Genomic DNA, 19,894 nt, shown 5'->3' on the forward strand with positions numbered 1-19,894 from the left:
ATATGAGGGCTTAGGGCTTCAAGATAAGAATTTTGGGGAGATACAAACATTCAGTCCATAACAACCTCCTCACTTAAAAGTCCTCAGAAGTATCTCCCATCTTGAATTAGAAACCTTTTCACACACCGCTCCCTGCCTCCACACTGCCCCCCAACCCAGCTTTCATCCCTCACCTTACAGGTTGCCCCTCACCTATTCCAAACCACCTGCCATGTGTTTTTCTGATGAATTTTTTTCTATTTTGTTCCATTGGCCTGGAATCCCTTCCTTAACTTGTCTACCTGAATAATTTCTACTCTTTTAAAATAGCAAGTGTAACCTTTTTCCTCTCCCCCTTTTTACCCTATGACTTTTCCTTATTCAGTCAGCTGGGGCATTTATTCTCAGCAATAAGTTGTCTCAGACACTATTTTCTCAGGTAAAGCAGAAAACAAAAGACAAGAAAAGGTCCATCCTTGCCTTTTGATTTTTTAAAAGCCTCAGGCCCCCAGAGAGGCCATAGGTTTGAGAAAATAATAAGGCATAAAAGTAGTTTTCCACCATACAGATGAAGCCACCAGAGATGAATTCTCTACTATTTGAGGAGGAAGGAGTTGGAGCAGAAATGAGGAATGAGAAGGCATCAGGGGAGATGGACAGGAGAAGCAGATCTTGAGAGGTGTGTGTAACTGAGAGCACAGGGGGCTATATCCCCCCCACCCCTGGGAAGAGACGCACAGAGAGAGAGAGGGATATCGTCCAGTTCAGCAGAGAACCCTGGAGCCCCATGCAGCAGCCCCAGTCCAGGGAGCTGTGGCATCTTCGAATGATGTCATGAAAGTGCCACAAAATTTTAGCACCAGTTTCCCAAAGTATAGCAGCAGTAGCAGCAGGAAGAAAGCTGCTGGAGGGATTTGCTAGATTGGAAGTGGTCTTTTATTGGATGTGAGGGATGAGCTGAGTGTGACCTGCATGGACCAGCCCTTTGGAACAGATAGGATAATGGATGTCCCTATAGCTACCAGCACCCCCAGCCTCACAACCCCTAAGCATTACAAACATTCCTAAAAGATGGCTGCTACCCCAAACTGACTGAGATGAAGATTTCACCATCTGGCAGAATGGGCATGCAAGATAAAAACTAAGTTGAATGAAAAAATCAAATCAAATCAGATGTATTCCACATCAGAATTTACAGACAGAGATTCCAACCCATACAAGTCCTTAACTCAGCTTTGACATCACTCTTATGAAACGTATGATAACTCTCCTTGGGAAAGGGAGGAGCTCTTTCTTTTTAAAAACAGAAGAAAAAAATTCCTTCTTTACAAGGTTATTATAAGGATTGATGACATCACGTTTATAAAAGGCTCAGCAGAGTGCCTGATTCATTGACAGCCCTCGATATTCGATGGATTATATTCTAATTTGTCTGGTTCACCTTTGTTTGCGTGGTGCCTGGCACAAAACAGACACTCATATGTGCTCAGTGAATCACACCATGCTCTACAATCTAGTTAATAGAAAAGATTGGCACATACGAAATATGTTTATTTATAGATTATATACCACTCTCTCTATATTTATAGAGTGGTACATAACCTATTCATGCAGTAATGGTACAGAATAGAGGAAGAGATCACTTTTGTTAATTGTCAAGCTTCCTCAAATCTGAACAGCAGGGAACAAAAAAGATATCAGACACCATTATCTGGAATATGAGATCAATTATCTTCATCTCTTGGACCATTGCAAATTTTGGCCCTGATTCAAGCTTAGTGAATGTGCAATTACTCTCAGTGCTACTAAGTCCACACATGGATCTAGATACCCATCAAAATTCTTTATTTTTACGGCATTTGGTTAAATTTGAAAATAATTCCTAGAGAGGCCACTGAGAAACGCAGGGCTATATCACTGTAGGAGATGTCAGGGGCTGTTACAAGACGACAGGAAACAAAAGTTTTCTTTCTACAGGAGAAAGGGAAGACTGCAGTTCACATGAGGAAGGAGCAGCCACCCCTTCCGGCTCTGAATCCCAGGTCATGCTACCTACTGGGCGTGCCACTGGGACATCAGTGCAGGATGTTGGGCTCCTTGGAAAGGTCGGTGGCTGTGACTTCTCGGTGGCATTAAGGAAAGTGACACTCCCACCACTAATCAGATACCTGGTAAGTGTCTATTTGCATGAGGTCAATAATTAATCGGGGAACAGACCCACCATGAAGGTGTGAGATGACCAACGGGGTGACTCAATGCATGCTGCATATGGCTAGAAAAAAGAAATTCTGTAAATTAATTGCCCAATGAGAAGGAAATGAAATGCTCTGTCTGACCCAGCAGTCCTTCTCTTTCTTTTCTCCCCACCCTCTGCCCTCTCTTCATTCTCTCCCTCCTCCCTCTTTTCTCACCAACCAGCCTCCTCCACCCCAAACAGCAGCCACAGGTTACAGAACTTTTGTCCAAGGAGGATGTAAAAAACCCAAACCTTCCATGGGAGCCAGAAGGGAGAGAAGGAGAGAAATGACTTCCATAAGAGGTCCTACACCTAGAGAAATGGAAATTAAGGGACTCTTCATGAGGCTGTAGTGCTAAGAAAGGATTGTGACGCTGTAGCGTGGTTTCCGCTGAGATCAGAACAGGGATCTATAGACCAACTAGAGTCGGATGGAGAGGGAAACTTGTATTGGGGAAAACACCTCAACTTTACTGCGAGGCACTGACACCCAGGGAGCCGTGATGTGTAGAGTCACTTCACTTGTCTTCCTGGCTGCTTTCTCTTTCTGGAGTATTTTTCTTGTAGTGTGGTGTTGTAAAGGTATTAAACCAGGGTTTCTGGTTTAATATCTTCCGTCATCCCTGACATTATTGACATTTTGAGATGTGGGCCTGTCCTGTGTATGTGTTGTAAGCCGTTGAGCAGCACTGCTGGTCTCTATCTATTAGATACCATTAGCACTCTCTGCAAAAATGCTTTGCAGATATTGCCACACATCCCCTGGAAAGCAAAATTCCCCATAGTTGAGAACCACTGCTTCAGAGGGTAGACTGATGTTGTTAGCCCTATGATTTCTGGAGTCTAAAATGGAGCAGAAAACTTTCTGATAGTGAACTGACACTGATTCCAGGTGTTCCAGTTTCCAGCGTAGGAGGGATTGAAATTTTATGTCACCTGTTGAGAAATTACTTGACTTCTCTGGGTATAACAGGTACATGGATAGCTTTCACTTGGGGATGCAGTTCTAGCTAAAACACTTCTTTAAAATGTCTAAAGAAAAAGAGTGTTCGTGGAGATGTCAGAGAGGTAGCTATTAAAGGGGGAATAAAGATAGAATTAAGAGCCATTTCATTCCTTTTGTCAAAAATTATAAAGATATTAAAATCCATACAGATTAAAATACTACAAAATACTAAAAGTACTAAAAAGTCAGAATAGCAAAAACAAAAAGATCCAATTAAAAAATGAGCTGACAAACTGAACAGTCATTTTTCCAGAGAAGATATTCAAATGGACAACAGGTAGTGAAAATGTGCTCAATGTCACTAATCATCTGGGAAATGCAAATCAAAACCACAATGAGACATCACCCTCACACCTATTAGAATGGCTATCATCAATAAAGACAAGGGATTAACAAGGGCTGATGAGGATGTAGAAAAAAGGGAACCTTGTGTTACAAACCCTGTGGGATTGTAAATTGGGGTAGCTGCTATAGAAGACAGTATGGAAGTTGCACAAAAAATTAAAAATAGAACTACAAATTCTACTTCCATGTATATATCCAAAGGAAATGAAATCACCATGTTGAAGAGATATTTGCACCCCTCATGTTCATTGAAGCATTATTAACAATAGCCAAGGCATGGAAACAACTTAAGCGTTTATCAACAGATAAATGCATAAAGAAAATGTGGTGTACACACACACACACACACACACACACACACACACACACACACACACCATGGAATACTATTTAGTCATAAAAAAGAAGGAAATCTTGCCATTTGGGACAACATCAATGGACCTTGAGGGCATTATGCTGAGTGAAATAAGTCAGACAGAGAAAGACAAATACCGTATGATCTCACTTATATGTGAAATCTAAAACAAAACCCTCCAGCCCCCTGGCCAAAAAAAAACCCCTAACTCATAGACAAAGCAATCAGATTTGTGGTTACCATTAGGTAGAAGGTAGGAGGTGGGGGGATTGGATGAAGGTGGTCAAAATGTACAGACTTTCAGTTATGAGATAAATAAGTACTGAGGATGTGATGAACAACAGAATGACTCGAGTTAACACGGCTGCATGGTATATTTGAAAGTTTCTGAGAGAGTAAATCCTAAAAGTTCTTATCATAAGAAAAAACATTTTCTTGTACCTATATGTAAGTCAAGTCATTCATTATGCTGTACCACTTAAACTTATATAGTGCTGTATGTCAATTATATCTCAATAAGTCAGAAAGGGAAAAATAAAATTAAATAAAAATAAAATGTAAAAAATACTACAAAATCCACCTTAATGACAAATAACATCAGTTGTCCCCATGGCAGGGGAGAAGTAAGAATAAAGATGAATTGAATTGAGGCCATAGCAGTATCTAATCACAGCCCATTGTCTTTAGCCCCTCGGGCCACTGACCCCAGACTAGAGCTCTGCTTCCCATTCAAGGAATTCCGAATCACACATTAGCTGCTACTCTCCAAAAATACAAACAGGCGAGTCCAAACACAACAGGGGAGAAGCATTTGGGCCGGGTTTGAAAATTTAATAAACAATTTGAAATAAACCTGAGGTAAAGTGGTGACAACAGGTAAACACATTTGGAAATGACATATAAATAATATTCAGCTTCAAGTAAGTCCTATGAGGGACTCTAAGAAAAGAAAGTACAGTTGGGTTAAAAAACAGACAAGTAGGGTTAAAACACCCTACACACGAAATGGTGGCTAAAGCAGCCTCAGCTCTTAACTAAATGCTGTTCATCCTTATAATATCTGTATTTGAGAGGTTAAAAATAAGTTTGGAGACTGTATTCCACTTTGCCCTTTCCACCTTGTTGCTTACAATAGTCCTGATGCTTTTCTCTTTTTCCCAGGGCACTTGACTCCGGATCACACACAACTCACTGAGAGATTAGATAAGTATTGTCTGGAGAACAATGAGAGTTGGTGGATAAATTGGAATGGCTTACAAAGAGGATACAAAGGGGGTGGTTATCATCAGGGTATCACAGGACTGGGATATGGGTCCTGTGTGCTCCATTAGGGTGTGAGCCTGAGCCCATCATTACCATCCAATCCTTTTTACAACTGACCTTGAAAAGAAGGTCAATGCGATATTGACCAAATTTGCAAACAGCACAAAGCTTTCAGGTAGGGGAGATAAAGAGGATGACATATTACAAACCCAGCAGGAAATAGATAATTCAGGGCACTGGTTGAACAAAAGTGAAATGAGGTTTAATACAGAGACATGCAAGATAATATATGCACCTGAGAGAAAATAACTCTCAGCACAGATTCAAATTATGGGGGTATTACTCAGGAAGCTGTCATGCTGAGTGAGATTTGGGGAGGATGGTGGATAACAAATTGAATAGGAGTTCACAGTGCAGTGCCACAGCAAAGAAGGGCAGCGCTATTTTGAGATATGTAGACAATATAAAGTGATCTTTGAAAATTCAAGTGGGGACAGAGTGTTGCTTTACACCATGTGGGTAAAACCTCACCTTGAACTCCCTGGTGCCCTGACTTTCACAAAGACGGCAATAAGATGGAAGATTTAGCAAAGACAGTCATTTGAATGGTATTCAAACTGATGTAAAAGTCTCCCTAGGAAAAGCTGAATTGTCTTCCTTTGCAAACACACATTTATAAAAAAGTTTTTTTTGTGATAAGGTCCTTCTGTTATTGTATTTCCTTTAATGCCTTGTTGAGTTTCAGGAAGGGGAAAATAATTACTTAGAAAAGAAGAAACAAACAACCAAATGTATTCTTTTAGGGAGCAGAAAAACAAGTGCTGAATTTTCATATGTTCAGCAATGTTTACTGGGTATAAATCCCTGCCTGCCAAAATTTTTGACTCTAATAGGAAAAGAGATGACAAAGTTATCATACAAGGACAAATTAATCCTTATATTAGACTCATATATTTAACTAATATTAGAATAATAGAAGTTCAAAAGGACAGATATTGTTCTGGAGTCAATTAGGGAAGTTTTCAAAGTGGTCTCTCCCCCATTCATATTATTGAAAGCTCAGTAATAGGGGGAGTGGGCAGATGCTTGAATGGGGAGAAACTGGAGCTTGTGAAGTTGGTAAGGGGACATGACTGGCACCTGATCCAACTGGTGGGGGGTGTCAGGAGTGGAAAGGAACAGAAGGATAGGAGAACTTGTGTGAATGAAAAATCATTAATACTTGGGAAGATAAAGGCTTTGCAATCGGACGTACTAGATTTTAATCTAGACTGTAGAATTTAGCAGATACATAAGCATGCAGTTTATTTAATCTCTCTGAGGCTAAGATGTTTTATCAAATTATAAAAACTACTTTGCAAGATTATGATGACAATTAGAAATATGTATATGTGAAACACTTAGATGTTAAAGCCTGTAGTAGGTCCATGATAAAGGTTTACAGTTTTAGTAACTGATTAGTTGTTGAAGCCATAGAGGAAAAAAAGTAAAAGACTATGAGGTTTTATTCCTGGAGTGAATTTTAGTACTATTTTTCAGAAATACAGCAGACAGGAGGATAATTTATTAGCTTGGCAAGGTGCTTGGACTTTCACCCATGTTGTGTTTGAAGAGATGATAGAACACCCAGGGTTTTGATTTTGCTAGAATTTGCCTCTTGAGGTGTTTCATGCACTACCGGATATAGTGAGGGTAGAGTCACTAAAATAGTACAGTTGTATAAAAATTCTGAATCCAGTTTTCAACACTTAGAGAAATAGCAATGTGTTAGCATTTCTGCAGAACAGATTTTGAACATTTTGATGGGCCTAGGTCAAACTGAAAAAGAACTCAGGACTAAAATTTCTCAGCTCATTGAACCATATGTATTCCTTTTTTAAAACGTTTAAGAACCCAGCGAAAGCAATAGGAATTACTCATGCTCAGTTTCTAACTCACATTTAATTTCACACAAATAATGGCAATGTTTTTATGCAGATCTTAAGTGTGTGTAGTGGGGAAATTTCCATATGGGGGTACATGGATAAATAAATAAGCAAAATAATAAACTAAACTCCAAATAGAGGATGTAGCACATCTGTCTTAGGTTCATGGTACTTTGTATTAAGATTTACCTCATCGTTAGGCTTCCGTGGTGGCGCAGTGGTTGAGAGTCCGCCTGCCGATGCAGGGGACATGGGTTCGTGCCCGGGTCCGCGAAGATCCCACATGCCGCGGAGTGGCTGGGCCCGTGAGCCATGGGCGCTGAGCCTGAGCGTCCAAAAAGATTTACCTCGTTGTTGCTTTTTATATCTATAGAACGTTTGTTATCAGTTATCATTGCATGGATAGGAAAAAATTTGAATATCTGGTTAAAACAGTCACTGTATGATGCTTCTTGGCACACAATTATTCCCATTTTGTCATCATTCAAAAGACATTTTTATTCCTGCCATTCAAACAATAATCACTTCTTAAACTTATAATGATATATTAAAAATTAAAATATAATTAGCATCATAGCTGAAATGTACCTAATTTTACTGACAACAATTTGCTAATAAAGGAGAGAAATGTTAATATGAATGGTGTCGATCATCTTTCCAATCACCCAAATTTATTTTTACACTTTAATATTCTAGAGCAGAGGCCAGCAAACTTTTCTGTAAAGTAGCAGAGAGTAAATATTTTAGGTTTTCTGGACAGGAGGCAAAATCTAGGATATTACACAAGGACTCATATAAAAGAGAGAAAACAAATGTCCACAAATTTAAAAAATAATAATTAAATATTATTCATCAATATAACAGTTAATATAATAATAATTAAATACATTTTAAAATAATATGGGTCTATCAATGAGAAGAATAGAATTCTTCTGGGGGGGTTAGAATTTTGCTTAATTGAGGTTGAAATCTAGTGTTCCCTCATTCTCCTACAAAGCCTTCTCTTGCTTCTCTGAAACACAGTGATCTTTTTTCCAGGGAATGTTCCAGAATGTGTTGCCAGCACCTCTGTTTTGGTACACAATATACTAACCTCATAGCATTGGACTCTTTTTAAAGTGGGGAGGCAGTTTTAGACCACAGGCTCTGGGGTAAGACTCCCTGAGTGTGAATTCCAGTAGAATTGAAATGCATTTGTTGTGTAACCTTTGATTACTTACTTCAGTTTGCTCATCTATAAAATGAAAAGTAGTACCTACTTCATAGGATTGTTGTAAAGATTAAATAAATTTAAAAATGCAAAGATTTAGTACCGTGCATGACATATTATAAAGCACTTGATATAAATATGATTCTTCTTTTACCTTTTAAAGAAAACTCCTAAAAATGTAAAACCATTCTTAGCTCATGAGTTGTGTAAAAACAAGCAGTGGGTTGGATTGGGGTCATGAACCATAGTTTGCTAAATTTTTTTTTCCCCTTAAACTATCATTATCTGTGTATTAGAACCAAAATTTAAGAGCCAGAATGAACTTCAAGCTGTTGTCAAAATTACTTCACTCATTGTACAGATAAAGAAACTGAGACCGATAGTCAACTCACCTACTATTACAATTAGCTCATTAGTGACAGGTCCCAGAGTAGAACCTCCATCCCTGGGACTTCCTACAACTGCAAGTCACAAAGTGCAGCCTGAGTCGGAGGCTAAGAACAGGTGGAAGTCGACTAGAGTTAGAATTGGTGAGTTCAGACATTTAAGTCTTACTCAGTTCCAAAAACAAGACCCAACATGCAAGCCTCCTATATGAATCCTAGCAGTTTTGAGGACTTAGGAATTACTCCTTCAGACTACAAGAATTTAGGGAGAAGGCAAGATTTGCAATATATAACCGTCTGTGCTCCAGGATCCAAACTCCCATGGGATTTGTATTAGTGTGCTAGAGCAACCATAACAAAGAACCACAGGCTAAGTGGTTTAACAGAAGAAATTTGTTTCCTCACAGTTCTGGAGGCTGGAAGTCTGAGATCAAATGGTGGGCAGGGTTAGTGTCTCTCATAGGCTGCTCTCTTTAGCTTGTAGATGGCTGTCTTTCTATATTTTCACATGGTCTTCCCTCTGTAAGTGTCTGGGTCTTAATCTCCTCTTCTTTTAAGGACACCAATCATATTGGATTAAGATCTACCCTAAGTACCTTATAAAGTGAAGCTAAAAACTAAATTACCTTTTTAAAGTCCATGTCTTTAAATACAGTAGATTTATATTCTAAACTACTGAGAGTTAGGACTTCAATATTGAATTTTAGGGGGACACAATTCAGCCCATGACAGAATCCCAACTCTGATACTTTAGAAAGGTATCTATATAATACTGGAATATTTACACCAAACACAGGATGGTAGATTGATAAGAAATGGAAGTAAGTAACTTTATAAAGTCATCTGCTTTTCAATGTTGGAAGCAGATGGACTGTCATAACCAAGTCTTCCAAACACTACATGGGTCTCAGTTTTCCCATCCCTAAAACAAAAACCTTGACCTGACTTACAGAGGCAAAGCAGAAGTGAATAAATGTTTGTCAAGTACCTTGAGGTCCTAGAGGAAAGTAATTCCATCTGCCCAAAGCATTCAGTTATGTATTACAGTTTCAGAATTATATTTTTAACCAAGTAATATTTCACAAGGATAATGTAATCACCTAATAAAGTCCCCTTGAATGTTAATTATAGAGACGTATTGAAATCCACCAACATGATTTATTTTTTTCTGAAATATCCTTTTTCATACCATCTAATTTAGAGAGCATTGTGCCTACAGCATTCCATTCAAAGTCACCTTGCCCCTTCACAAAATCCTGTTCTGCTAGAAATATATTTAAATTAGTGCATGGTATACAGATTTTCACCTTACAGAAGTTTCTGGGAATTTCTGACTGAAATATGGGTAGAGATAACTGTTTTTAGGAAAAGCATTAAAAAAGCAAAATTTGTTTACATTGCTTTGCACTTCTCTTTTAATAAGTATCCCTTATTTTTAGTTAAACACATTTATCTTCATTTGAAATAGGGTAGATATCTCATAGATGAAGAAACTGACAATCAGAGATGTTTAGTAATTTGTCCAAGGTCACAGAGTTTGTAAGAGGTGGAGTCAAAACTAATAACCAATTTTGTCTGACTCTATTCTAATACTTTTATTATAACATTGCTTTCTCTTTCAGAATCCCTTTAACCATAAAACACCCAGCAACCTGAAATATAGTTTTGATAACATACTTTCTATATCTGTTAGTCCACTTTTGTAAGTAATATAAAATTAACTCGAATTGATTTAGCTCCTTCTCAATATGGCAGCTGGATGTCTGCCAGTAGCAATGGAAACTAATTGGGCAGAAGAGAGAGATGGTATTCTTTTTAGAGTAAAGAAAAACTGTCTCTGAAGATTCTAGCAAACATTTTCTTTTGTCTTATAGGTTGGAATTAGCACACATGCTCTGAACCAATCAGAGGGATGGGATTAAACTCAAACCAATCAGGTCTAGCCTTTGACCTGAGGTTAATTCCCTAATCTACAGAGATGTTGCTCTGTGGAGAAGATTGGCGAGTAAACTGCAGTACTGCTTCCTCCCGAGGGTCAGATAACGCTAGGCTTTTAATCTTTTAACATCCCCTTTTCAGTGTGTTTGAATGTACCAAAACTACAACCTGTTTGCTTCCTCAGGATCCTGTGCTTTTAAAGAAGAATGAGTTCTAATTCATTACTTGTCAGGTAGACTAAACCCTTTGCCAAAGCAACACCTTCTCAGTGAAGAGACTACTTTAGCCAAGCTAAAGCACGTGTGACACACACCAGGGCAACCTGGCTGAAAGGTAGCTGTCACTGGGAAGGTCTCTTCAAGCACCCTCCCCCTCTGTGAAAAGTTATCCTTGTCAATTAAGAGAAAAAAGGGAGAGAGACATACCCTCATTTTTGCTGTAATACATAAAAAGTATACATTTTTTTAGTTTTAAGGCAAATATTCGCTTTTGTGGACAATACTTTAAGCAAATATTTGTGTGTTTTTTTAAGATTTTAAAAGTTTTTAACACAAATATTTGCAACTTTTTTGGGTGGTGTTTTGTTCTGTATGGTATGTTTAAAAAGATAAGAAATTGTTTGGGGTTCAGTGTAGAGGCAAAGACCGAATTTTAGGATAAAGTGGTGCCCCCAGAGAGCCTGCACAAATAAGATGCCTCAGCAGTAAGCTTGATGGCATGTGTGCCATTCAGGTAGCTTCACTATTTAGATGTTGTTCTTAAACGAGATGCCTGAAAATGTGTCTCAGGGGGCTTAATATTCTTAACCTTAAACCTAGTCATTTTATTTCTGGGAATCTAGCCTAAGGGGGAAAAAATCCTTAATGTGGAAAATGCCAAGGGGGAGAAAGGTTTGGGGGACAGATGGATTGGGAGTTTGGGATTAGCAGATGCAAACTGTGATATATAAGATGGATAAACAACAATGTCCTACTATATAGCATAGGGAACTATATTCAGTATCCTGTGATAAACCATAATGGAAAAGAATATGGAAAAGAATATATATATATATATATATATATATATATATATATATATATATATATATACATATGTGTGTGTGTGTGTGTGTGTATAACTGAGTTCCTTTGCTGTACAGCAGAAATTAATATAACATTGTAAATCAACTATACTTCAATAAAATTTTTAAAAATGAAAAAAAAAGATAAGAAATTTGTAACACTGGATCTTTAAGACTATAAAGACTATGTATCTGCTATATTATTTCAGGTTATAGTGTTTCAGGTTATAGTATTTTACAGCTAAATGAAAACAATCCTTAAAATTGTTAATAAAACATATGTTTTAAAAGAACATTAGATATCTCTTAGAAGCATTATTAGCAAAATTATTTTTTTATAATCATGTATCTTAGTAGTAAAATATCACTTTTCTTTTAACTACCAAACTTTGGAGAAAGATCAAGATTTTTATAGAGTTATGATATATAATATTTAATATATCATCAAATACCAAATATTTACTGAGTATTTTAAAATAACTTCAGGTATATTAACTCATTTAACCTTCATTATAATGCTCTAAGTTTCTTCACTTTACAAATGAGTAAAGTGGGGCTCAGGAAAGTAACATTGATAGTAAGTAGTGGACTCAAGATCCAAACCCAGACAGTCTGGTCCAAAGCACTGCTCTTATTGACAATGTTATACCATTTTTTTCAGTATCTAGTGCCTTTCCAGAAGTATCCCAAGGACTTTCTCTACTCAACACTCTTTACCTCAATAGTTAATACTCCTGATCATATCCTCAAATTTGTCCCTTCGCCTAGCCTGCTTTTCCTACTTATTAATAAGAGCCAACACTTGAATGGCATTTAATGGTTTACCAAGAATTCTCACATAATATTTTAATTACAAAGTGGATTTCATTCATATTTCTACTTTGCAGAAAAGAAACTGAAGTTCAGAGAGGTAAAGTTTCTTGTTAGGACTGACGTCACCAATGTGGTGACATAGGTTGCTCCTGACTTGGCTCCCCCTCACAAGGAGAACAACTAACCACTATTCATGGACAAGACACCACTGAAAGAATCCTAGAACACAGGGGAGAGACTGAAGCACCACTTTAAACTACAGAGACCAAGAGAGCCTATATTAGAATAAGAGGAGTGGCAACATGCTGACTGCATTGACCCTCCCCCAGGCTAGGGCAGCACCATGCCAAGAGGTCTCCCCTGAGCCTCCAGTTCCTCCAGCAAGAAAAGAGAGCCTAGGGTGGACATTCAGCTCACCCAGCATTGTGGGTCACTTGTTGAGAAGCTCCACTCCAATCTTGTCTCACAGGGATTGCAGGGTATCTGTGGGCCTCAACTACTAGGAATCTGGTTGTGACAGGAAAGGGAAGAAGGGGCTTGTAATAATCAGCACTTGGATTTTGGCAGAATGAGTTCCTACCTGCAGCACCCATGTACGGTCTCAACCAGTGGCTTTGCCCATCTGCAGAGTCAAGACAGTGGCACAGTCTGTTCAGGGAACTTGGCAGGGTACAGGTCTGCCTGATTTGGGTCCTCAAACAAAGAGCTTTGCTGGCCCCACCACTAGGTGCCCCCACACAGGTAGGGAAGCTGAGTCATATCCCAGCTCACTGCTGATTAGCTCCCAGCCCTGCCTGATCAAAATGGCTGGCCAGAACACCTGGAAGCTGCATAGCCTAACAGTGCTTATGCAGAGAGTATGGCAGACAGAGCCGATCATCTGCAGAGCAAACCCAGTGGTCCTGTTTGGCTAGGGAACCTGGGGTGTAAGTTGGTTTGAGTCAAGACCACAAATGAAAAGCTTTGCCAGGCTTGGAGCCAGTTCTTATGCTCTCCTGGGCAGGGAAGCTAATTCATAGCCCTGCTCATTGCTGGATACAGCCTTCAGCCCACCCAACTGGGGAACGTAAACAGAGCCCACAGGAAGCCCATCCAACAGCCCTGCTTACAGTGGCACTTGAACAGGGAACACAGACCGTGGCTTTCCCCTTCTGCAGAGTAAACTAATGGCCTCATATGGGTGGCTGGGGAATTCACTACACAGTCTTGCCCAATTCAGATTCCCAAATAACAAGCCGTGCAGGCTCTGAGGCCCATCCTGCTTCCCTGCCAGTGCAAAGAAGTTAATTCATAGTGCCATCTACTGATGAGTATAGTACCCAGTTCTGACTGTCTAGTCAGCCTGACCAGAGAGTCCAGGCAAATGTGTAGCTCATCAGCTCATCCTACACCCTTGCTTGGGCAAAGAACCAAGCCAGCAGTCCTATCCAACTGTTCTCAGACAGCAGCAGCTCCCCAAATCTCCTCCCTGACACCAGAGCTCAGACAGTGGCCTTGCACAAAAATAGACCCTGATAGCAAGACATATCAGTCTAAGACATTACCAGAAGATATGTCCAGACACTCATACTGAGCTGACTGGTGAAGAACTATCTCTGCCAAAGTGAACCTATAAAGTCTGGAAGAGGACTCAAATGCAGAGACACCAGTGTTAGGAATCACGGATCATAAAAATCAGGTAAACATGATACCACCAAAGAAAGCTAATAAAGCTCCAATAGCTAGCCATAAAGAAATGGAGAACTATGAACTGTCAGACAAGGAATTTAGAATAGCCCTCTTAAAAAAGTTTAGTGAACTACAAGAACACCCAGGCAAGTAAACGAAATTAGGAAAACAATGTGTGAACAAAATAAGAATTTCAACAAAGAAATAGAAACCCTCCAAAAAAATACCCCAAAAAACAAAAAAAGAAAACCTAGAACTGAAAAATACAATGACTGAATTGAAGAATTCAATAGACAGCTTCAAAAGCAGACTCAACTATGCAGAAGAAAGAATCAGTGACCTAGAAGACAGCATACTTGAAATTATCCTGTCAGAGGAGCAAAAGCAAAAAAAATAAAAAAGAAAGCCAAAAAAAAAAAAAAGAATAAAAAAGAGTAAAGAAAGGATTTATGGGACAGAATCAAAACAAATGATATCCGCATTATGGGAATTCCAGAAGGAGAATAGAAAGAAAGTGACAAAAAGTATATTTAAAGCAATAAAGGCTGAAAATTTCTCAAATCTTAAAAGAGAGGCCCAAAAGACCCCAAATAGGTTGAATCTGAATAGGGCTACATCAAGACAGATTCTAATTAAATTGTCAAAAGTCAAAGACAAATAAATAATTCTGAAAGCAGCAAGAGAAAAGAGAGAATTTATACACTAAGAAACTCCATGAGATTATCAATGGATTTCTCAACAGAAACTTTTCACACCAGGACAGAATGGGATGATACATTCAAAATATTGGAAGAAAAAACTGTCAACCAAGAATTCTATACTCAGCAAAGCTGTCCTTCAAAAATGAAGGAAAAGTAAAGACTTTCTCAAACAAATAAAAAGAGAGGGAGTTCATCACCACTAGACCTGTCTTACAAGGAATGCTAAAGGGAGTTCTTAAAGTGGAAATAAAAGGACACTAATTAACATCATAATACCACAAGAAGGTAGTGTAAAACTCACTGGCTATGATAAATATATAGTCAGATTCTGTTATATGATAATAGTGGCACATAATGCATTTACAACTCTAAAAGTTAAAAAAAAAAAGTGGTAAAAATAACTACAATGATCTGTATGGTTACCCAGTATAAAAAATAGGTAAACTGACATACATAAACGTGAGGGAGAGGAGGAGTAAAAGTGTATAGTTTGGGAATGCCTTGAGGTTAAGTTGTTATCAGCTTAAAATAGGGTGTTATCATTTTCAGATGCTTTATGTAAGCCTCATGGTAACCACAAGGGAAAAACCTGTGGTAATCACACAAAAGTACATAGTAAAGAAGTCAAACATACTGACCAAAGACATCAAAACACAAAAAAAGGTAACAAGATAAGAAACAAGGAACAATGGGTCTACAAAACAGCCAGAAAACAATTAACAAAATGATAATAGTAGTCCTTACCTATAAATAATTACCTTAAATGTAAGTGGATTAAATATTCTAGTCAAAAGACAGAATGGAGACTTGGGTCAAGATGTCAGATAGGAAAACCCTGAGCTCACCTCCTCTCACAGGCACATCAAAATCACAGCTGTTTACAGAGCATCTATTGATGAGAAAGACCAGAATCTATCAGAAAAGGTCTACAACTAAAGATATAAAGAAGAAATCATGAGACAGGTAAAGGTGGAGTCACTGCATAGTCAAGATCCATACCCCTGAGTAGGCAACTCACAAATGGGAGATTAATTACAACTGCAGAAATTTTCCCTAAGGAGGAATGGGTCTGAGCTCCACATCAAGCTCCCCAGCCCAGGGGTCCTGCACCGGAAAAATGAGCCCCCAGAACATTTGGCTTTGAAGGCCAGGGGACTTACTTTCAGGAGACCCAAAGAGTTATGAGAAACAGAGAGTACATTCTTAAAGGCTGCACACAAAATCTCACATGTGCTGGGACCCAGTGTAGAAGAAGTAAGTTTAAAGAAGCCTGGGTCAGACCTACCTGGTGTTCTTGGAGAGTCTCCTAGAGAGGCAGGAGGCAACTGGAGCTCATCCAGTTGGGATGATGTAGACACTCATGGAAGCTATTTTTGGGAGCTTGTTCTACCATGAGGACACTGGTGCTGGCAAGCCCCATTTTGGAATCCTTCCTCTAGCTTATTAGCACTTGGACCTTCAGCTACCCACCAGCCTGTTGGTACAAATACTGGGATGCCTCAGGCCGAGCAATTATATTGGTGGGGACACAGCCTCACTGACCAGCAATCAGGCTGCCTTAAGACCCTCTGAGTGACCCCAAAGCTGCCCTGGGACACACTGTTCACTAGAGGGCCCAGGATCCTGTCCCACACACCAGTGTGCATGCACTAGCTCTGGCACACCCAGGGTCCTGTAGCCTGAGAGCCTGGGACTGAACTCTGCCACCAGTGGGCAAATATCATCCCCAGTACCACTGCAGCCTTGCAACTTGGAGTGGCAAGACTCAGACCACCAGCAAGGCAGCACCAGCTCTGATACACCTTAGGCCCCTCAGCCAGCAGCCCTGGGATCCAGTCAACAAAACAGTAGGCTCACACAAGATTCAGGACACCCCAGAACCTGCAGCCAGAAGTGTCAGGCACTGGCCCCACCCACCAGGGGGCCAACACCAGCACTGAGGCCCTGCAGCCAGAGATTTTAGGACCCATGTGCACCCACCAGTGAGCTGGCACTAACCCTGGGAACACCTGTGTCCTGGCCTTGCCCACCAGCAGGACAACATTAGATCTGGGAACCCAATCCCTGCAACCATACACCCCAGAACCTGGTTCTGCCTTCTGCCCACCAGTGAGCCAACACTAGCCCTGGGACCCCCCTGGGGTTCTGCAGCCAGTCACCTCATGACCCAGCCCCACCAACCAGTGGCCAGCAGCCTCTGCAAAGGCAGGACCTAGAAACCAACCAGGCCGAGGGCCAGCCACACCTACCAGACCTCCAACAGTAGTAAGCCTACCACAGTAGAAGGACTCACACAACATGCATGAGGGCATCCCTAGAGTATATAGCTCTGGTGATCAAAGGAGAGTGTGCTGCTCGGATGCAAAGAATATCTCTGGCAAAAGGCCACTTCTTCAAGGTCAGGAACTATAACCAAACTATTAGATACATAGGAGTAAAACCAGCAAATTAGGCAAAAATGTGGTGACAGAGGAATGTGTTTCAAATAAAGGAACAAAATAAAACCCTAGAAGAAGAACTAAGTGAAGAGGAGATAAGCAATATTCCTGATAAAGAGTTCAAGGGAATGACTGTAAAGATGATCAAAAAGTTGGGAGAAGAATGAACAAAATGAGAATTTAGAAGTTTTATTCAAAGAGAAAATAAAGAAGAACCAATTGGGAGATTGGGATTGACATATATACACTAATATGCATAAAATAGATAACTAATAAGAATCTGCTGTATAGCGGAGGGAACTCTATTTCACGTTGCTGTACAGTAGAAACTAACAAAACATTGTAAAACAACTATAACCCAATTAAAAAAGAAGAAGCAGAGATGAAGAATACAATAACTGAAATGAAAAACACACTAGAAGGAATCAAAAGTAAGTAGATTATATGATACAAAGGACTGCATCAGCAAGCTGGAAAACAGAGCAGTGGAAATCATTGAAGCTGAACAGAAAAAAGAGAAGAGAATGAAAAGAAATGAGGAGTATTTAACAGACCTCTGAGACAATATCAAGAGTACTAACATTCACATTATAGCGGTCCCAGAATAAGAGAGAAAGGGGCAGAGAACATATTTGAAAACATAATAGCTGAAAACTTCCCTACTCTGGGAAAAGAAACAGACAACCAGGTCTGGAAAGCAGAGAGAGTCCTAAGCAGGATCAACCCAAAGAGGAACACACCAAGACACACTGTAATTAAAATGGCAAAACTTAAAGATATATAGAGAAAGGTAAAAGTAGCAAGGGAGAAGCAACACGTTATGTACAAGAGAACTCCCATAAGACTATCAGCTGACTTTTCAGCTGAAACTCTGTAAGTCAGAAGGGAATGGCATGACATACTTAAAGAAACGAAAGGGGAAAACCTACAATCAAGAATATTCTACCTGGCAAGGGCTTCATTCAGATTTGATAGAGAGATAAAAAGTTTTAAAGAAAAGCAAAAGTTAAAAGAATTCAGCACCACCAAACCAAGAAATTTACAAGAAATGTTAAACGGACATCTCTAAGTGAAAAAGAGAAGGCCACAACTACAAACATGAAAATTCTGAGGAAAAAGCTCATTGGTAAAGGCAAATATACAGTAAAGGTAGTAAATCAACCAAGTTCAAAGCTAGTAGGAAGGTTAAAAGACAAAAGTAGTAAGATCATTTATATCTGCAATAAGTAGTTAAAGGATACACAAAACAAGAAGATGTAAAATATGATGTCAAAAAGTAATCATGGAGGGAGGAGAGTAAAAATTTAGGTTGTTAAAATGCATTTAAAATTAAGAGATTAGCAACTTAAAACAATCATATATATATATATATATGATATATAAATGATACACACAAAAGAGAAAGGAATCAAAACTCAACACTGAAGATAGTCATCAAATCACAAGGGAAGAGAACAAAAGAAGAAGAAATGAACAAAAAAGACCTAGAAAAACAACCCCAAAACAATTAACAAAATGGCAGTAACAGCACACATATCAATAACTATCTTAAATGTAAGTGGACTAACTGCACAAGTCAAAAGACACAGAGTGGCTGAACAGATACAAAACCAAAATCATATGTATGCTGCCTACAAGAGACTCACTTCAGATCTAAAGACACACACAGACTGAAAGTGAGGGGATGGAAAAAGGTATTCCATGCAAATGGAAATAAAAAGAAAGCTGGCATAGCAATACTTATATCAGATAAAATAGACTTTAAAATAAAGATGTTATAAGAGAAAAAAAGCACACCACATAATGATCAAGGGACCAATCCAAGAAGAACATATAACAATTGTAAATATATACACACCCAGCATAGGAGTACCTAAAATACATAAAGCAAATATTAACAGACATAAAGGGAGAAATTGACAGTAACACAATAATAGTAGGGGACTTTAACACCCTACTTACATCAGTGGACAGATCATCCAGACAGAAAATCAATAAGGAAACATAGGCCTTAAATGACACATTAAACCAAATGGACTTAATAGATATATACAGAACATTGTATCCAAAGCTGCTGAATACACATTATTTTCAGGTTCACATGGAACACTTCCCCAGGATAGATCACATGCTAGGCCACAAAACAAGCCTCAGTAAATTTAAGAAAATGGAAATTGTGTCAATCTTCTTTTTAAACCACAACACTATGAGACTAGAAATCAACTAGAAGAGAAAAACTGCAAAAACACACATAGACACTAAACAATGTGCTATTAAACAATCAATGGATCACTGAAGGAATCAAAGAAGAAATTTTTAAAAATACCTGGAGTAAATGAAAACAAAAACCACTATCATACAAAATCTATGAAATGCAGCAAAAGAAGTTCTAAGATGGAAGTTTATAGTGATACAAGCCTACCTCAGGAAACAAGAAAAAACTTAAACAACCTAACTTTACACCTAAAGGAACTAGAAAAAGAAGAACAAATTGCGAAGTTAGTAGAAGGAAAGAAATCATAAAGACCAGAGCAGAACTGAATGAAAAAGAGACTTAAAAAAAAAAAA

The sequence above is a fragment of the Phocoena phocoena genome, chromosome 1, assembly GCF_963924675.1.
Source record: "Phocoena phocoena chromosome 1, mPhoPho1.1, whole genome shotgun sequence".
Lineage (NCBI taxonomy): Eukaryota > Metazoa > Chordata > Mammalia > Artiodactyla > Phocoenidae > Phocoena > Phocoena phocoena.